The sequence below is a fragment of the Mustela lutreola genome, chromosome 14 (genome assembly GCF_030435805.1).
Source record: "Mustela lutreola isolate mMusLut2 chromosome 14, mMusLut2.pri, whole genome shotgun sequence".
Classification (NCBI taxonomy): domain Eukaryota; kingdom Metazoa; phylum Chordata; class Mammalia; order Carnivora; family Mustelidae; genus Mustela; species Mustela lutreola.
Window position 1 is genome coordinate 18,457,904 of NC_081303.1, and position 6,000 is coordinate 18,463,903.

The following is a 6,000-nucleotide window of genomic DNA, read 5'->3' on the forward strand; positions in this document are numbered from 1 at the left end:
CTACATGTTGTTCATTAAAACATGAACATCCTGATCTTGGGCTTTGAAGATAGGAATCACCAAACCAGATACTGCCCACAAGTAGCTGAGAAGGAAGCCAAAGGTGGTGAATGATTAGCAGAACCAGAAGACAGCTCCAGGGTCTGTGGACAATGAGTGCCTGGACAGCTTTTTCATGAGGGGAAAAACCACTTGGCCACAGGAGCCCCTGGAGGTCCTTCATGTGCTGCCTGGTCCACACTGTTCCACACTGAGATGCCCCTCAGACCTGCTCCATCCTCCACCCCACATGTCTGACATGAAATGCTAGAATGAGCAAAAAGTTCTTTAGGAATTCAGTAAATAAGAATTTGCTACTGCTGTGGATTCTACTGAGTACAGCAGAGCACATAAAAAAGTATATGACATAGTTCTTACCCTCAAAAAGCTTACAATTTAGTTGAAGGCATATACCTCTGCATACACACACACACACATACACACACACACACAAAATAGCCATCAGAGACTCTTTGGACTAACTCTGTTTCATAGAAATCAAATATTACATGTAATTTTAAGTTTTCTAACAGCACATTGAAAACACAAAATGGTGAAATTAATTTTAATGAGATTGTTTTTACCCAATATAACCAAAATGTTATTGTAACATGTAATTAATATAAAAACTATAAATAAAGTATTTCAGATTCCTCATTTGATACTAAGTCATCAAATTCCAGTGTTTATTTTCTACCTACAGCTCACCTCAGTTCAGACAGGCCATATTACGAGCACTCAATGACTCAATGAGTCAGTAGCTACCATATTGGATTGTGCAGATTTTGACAGTATGGAATGACAAGTTAGGTGAATTTTAAAATTTTAGTGAAAAGAACAGATCATGGAGGAGGTAGAAGTTTGGTCAAAATGGCATCTAGCAGGGCCCCTGGGTGGCTTGGTTGGTGAAGCATCTGCCTTCGGCTCAGGTCGTGGTCTCTGGGTTCTGGAAAGGAGCCCCGCATAAGTCATCCTGCTCAGCAGGGAGTCTGCTTCTCTCTCTCCGTCTGCCCTTTTGCACCACTCATTCCCTCTCTCTCTCTCAAATAAATAAATAAACTCTTTTTTCAACGACATCTAGAGAACTACACTATAAGCTTCTTAATAGCTGTGGGATTTTAGTGTGGTGTCTTCCAAAAGCATCTTTTAATTTATCTCCTTTCTTTTTAGGAGGGATATCATCATCATCATCAACATCAACAAAAAAATGATTGCAACTCACCTTGCTGCAAGGCAGAAATACACCACAGGAAGAAAAAGCCAGAGGCTGAGAACTCAAGAAGAACTACACAGGACGTGGGTCCATGGAAATATGCACAAGGTCAGAGATACCCCATCTGTTCATGGGCCAGACTTTCATCTTAGTTCAAGTAATGGTTACTAAGCCCTGGGGTTTGTCATTGATTTACCAAAACAAGGCTCACAGGAGATAGAAAACAACATTCTAATTTCTCAGTTTGAAAGGATATATATTCTTTATTTCTCTTGGCACACCAGCCCATAATTTTCCTCTTTGAATTTTTCTAGAATGTGAGCTTTATACCTCATTGCATAATTATGACTTAGGTTTCGTAGTTTATATACGCAATTTCAGGTACTTTTCAACGATCACATTTCAATGGGGGCAAATTTCTTTTTCTTCTGAAAACGTTTGGCAAGGTGGACGTATATACTCACCTTACCTCTGTTATACCTAGTCCTTCCTTTATTTTTTTTTAAGATTTTATTTATTTATTTGACAGAGAGAGATTACAAGTAGGCAGAGAGGCAGGCAGAGAGAGTGAGAGGGAAGCAGTCTCCCTGCTGAGCAGAGAGCCCGATGCAGGACTCGATCCCAGGACCCTGAGATCATGACCTGAGCCGAAAGCAACAGCTTAACCCACTGAGCCACCCAGGTGCCCCATACGTAGTCCTTCCTTTATGACTGTGTGACCAACTCATACCCATGGCTAAGGATAGAGCTTGAAGGACAGACCCTGGGCCTGTTTTTCCATAGATCATTTCTCTACACCAGATATGCTTGCACAGGTTAGGAGTTAACCTTTGCTCTCTCTTCTTCAGAATTCTTAATTCTGTAATTTGGGAACCCCACGGTAAGTTTCTAAATTCCATGTGCGGGATTAATTTATCTCGTTTCTGTTTAGGAAGGATATCATCGTCATCACTGAATACTCTTGCTCCCCTCCCACAATGTAGTGTGGTTCTGGGACCACACTTCCCAGCCACTCAGTGACTGCGTTTGCCCAGCAGACTGTGTGTGGAAGTGATGTACACCACGTCAAGACAGGGCCTCCCAAAACTTCTGCCTATTTTTCAACCTTTCCTTTTCCATATTTACTGGCTGATTATGTAGACTGTGAGGTACTAGAGAAGGACAAAATCACCAGGTGGGAGGAGTCATATCTGAAAGACCAGGTGGAAGGCTTATAAGCATGGGAGAAATAACCTTCTTTTGTGTTAAGCCAATAAGATTTAAGGATTTATCTGTTTTAAACCCATTAGTTGATATTGTCTGCCAGGCCTCCAAAAGGCCCCTGGAAGCTCATGTAAATTCAACACTTGGCCATCCATCAACTTTGATGTGATAAACCACCTGAAAGGTTAAGTTGATTTCTTCCGACCAGTTCTCTCCTCTTCCTTTGGTATCTCAAAGTCTAGAATTATTCTCATGGGCCCTGTCCAAGCCACTGTTTCAGGAACCCCAGAAACTACGTTCACAAAGGGTGCCTTGTGATATAGACAGAGAGCAAAAGAACTTGATGGTCCTGAATCTTCTCATTCTCATTAGGATTCCTGCTTCATTTTTGGTTACAACCTTTCAGCAATGGGCCACACATCTTAATGAGATACAATGTTTCTCATCACTGACCAGTGCTGGAAACACCTTCACCCAGAACGAATACCAGCTATATTAGTTTCTATTTTTGCATAACACAATCACATAAATATAGGAATTTAAGTGAACCATTGGCTCATGGTCCTCTTGCAATCTCATTGACTATGGACAAAATTCAGTTCCTTGCAGTTTTAAGACTGAAGCTATTGTTTTGTTGCTGACTGTCAGCCAGGATGGCTCTCAGCATCTACAGGTTGCTCAGGGTTCCTTGCCATGGGACCCCACAGGAAGATCACAGCATGGATGTTTGCTTTATTTTAGGCCAACAGGAGTACATCTCCTCAGTGATTTACCTTCTTCTAAAGACTACAGCTGACAAAGTCAGACAATCCAGGACAATCTCTCTTTTCAGTAATTCAGACTCAACCAATTAGTAACCAATCTTGGTCATGATAATCCGTTATATTCACTGGTCCCATTTGAGGCGCAGGGATTGTACAGAGTGTACACCAGGGGCAGGAATCATGGGAGCCATCCTAGAATTCAGCTTACCACACCACCCAGTCCTCCTTTCCATTCCTTATTATAAGTTGCAATATAATCGTATACATCTTTGTTTCTTTCTCCTTGTTGTATTGCTAATCTCTGCATAGTACCTGTAAAATAGTAGCCATTTAGGATTTTTTGATAACTTAATTTAGTCCTTTGGTTGCTTTAACTGAATTTGGAAAATCCCCTTATTACCCACATGTTTACAAATTAGTCTCCTTTGTTGTATGTTCATGTTTGTGAAATCCAGTTGTAGTTTTTCTCTTGTCACTATTCTGAATATCTGAGCATGAATTGTATTTAAGGATTCTGGCCTCCTGGGCAAATTGCTCCACTGGTGTCTCAGAGAGGGTCCCCACAGGAAATAGATGGCAACTCAAATTGAGATAGCTCAAGGAGGGTTTCATAAAGATACCGCATATGAAGACGTCAGCAGGGTAGAAGGAGACCACAAGAGAGAACTGGGTAACAGTTGGAGTTGTTAACTCTAGGCCCCAAGGGACATAGAACAGGAGAAGCTCTGGTATAAGCAAGGACAGTGTAGTGGATTGAATGGTGGCCCCTACAAAGATATTTCCAAGTCTTAACCCCTAGGACCTGTGAATATGACCTTATTTGACAAAAATGTCTTTGTGGGGACGCCTGGGTGGCTCAGTGGGTTAGGCCGCTGCCTTCGGCTCAGATCGTGATTCCAGGGTCCTGGGATCGAGTCCCACATCGGGCTCTCTGCTCAGCAGGGGGCCTGCTTCCCTTCCTCTCTCTCTGCCTGCCTCTCTGCCTACTTGTGATTTCCCTCTGTCAAATAAATAAATAAAATCTTTTTTAAAAAAAATGTCTTTGTGGATACAATTAAGGATCTTGAGATGAAAGCATCTTGGTTTTAAGGTGGGCTCTAAATCCAGTGACAGGAAACCTTATGAGAAAGTCTGAGGAAGATTTGAGCCACAGAAGCACACAGAAGAGAAGACAATGTGAAGATGGAAGCAGAGATTAGATTATGTATCTACAAGCCAAGGAATGCCAAGGACTGCCAGCAGTCATCAGAAGCTAGGGGAGAAATACAGGACAGATTCTCCTGAGAGCTTCTAGAAGGAATCAACACCTTGATTTTGGACTTCTGGCATCCAGAACTGTGAGAAAGTAGATTTCTGTTTTAACCCACCTTATAAGTTTTTGGTCATTTTTTATGGTAGCCAGGGAAATTGATACTGATGGTGTCCTGGGAGCAGGGTACTGTCAGCCTGAGGTGACTCCAGAAGCAGGAGCTAAAAGAATAAAAACCTTAATCTCACTCTTATCCCTCATCCTCCTGGGGCTTGTCATTGACCAAAGGTTGCCTGAAACCAAAGGATAAGGAGCTCAGTGATGTGCCACAGACCAGAGCAGTCTCCTGGGAGACGGAACAGGATGTAGGTGAAAGGTGGATTTGGAGGGGCAAACTGAAGACATACAGTGCATCTCTTTTTAGATTATAGGAAGGGTACCCATAAATCCCAGTGTGTCTGTAGTAGTTTGGTTTTTACCTGTTGTCCCAGTACAAATATTAATTTTGCCTTTTTCTTCCCTCAAGTATCCAGGTTTGAATGATAAATTAATATAAGGTCACATTAGTTATAGGTTAAAATCCGATTGAATTAGTATTCAAATCTTGAGTTTTCTGTAGGGTATGTTAAGTGAAGTTCACCGCACCATTAGGATACCATCTCTCCTGATTGCCTTGTGGTCCTGACCATTCTTGGCAGGTGTAAGGAGAAAAATTAAGACCTTCTGAGGTCAACAAGAACATACCTGTCTCCAGAATCTGGATAGTAACCAGCCCACATTTTTTGGAGTTAGCTTTTTCACTTCATCTTGGAGATCTGGATGTCAGGACATTCAGATCTCCCCTGTTCTTTTTAATTCCTGTATAGTGCTCCATAAATTATTTAATAATTTAACTACTGGTGAAAGTTTATTAAAGTTCTTGATAGAAAAAAAAAGTGCTTCAGTGACCATTCTTGTATATACTCTTTAATATAGATGTATGAGTATTTCTAGACTAGATGCTATATCAGAGTTCCTAGCTACAGACAATTTAAGAATCTATTCTGGCAAGTTTAAGAGGAGGAATCTATTTAAATAGATAAGTTAGTTCACAAAATGGGCTTAGGTTGCTCTTTTTGGCACTAACCCCAGTACTATGGGGCAGAACCAGTATAATGATGAACATGGGTTCCTATCTTCGCCACTACTCCTCTACAAAACAGAAACCCCATGCACAGCCAATTTCCTTACATTGCTCACTTGTGTGTTCGAGTCTTAAGTAGGTGTGTCTAACTGGTCACATACCTGTACCCTAGCTAGCCACAAGGGAGAGCAGAGATTAAATATAAAAATCTACCAAAAAGGCAGGCCTGATAATGTGGAAATTGTCCAAAATGTTGGGAGGCTCTTTCAAAGATGGCATTAGGCTTATATGACAGATGACCGCTGCAGACAGCAAGAAATGGAATTGTTTGCTTGGCACACTCTGCCAAACTGACTTCAAGGACATGTAGACAGTGTATGATAATTCCCTAGATCTCCTTCCCTACATC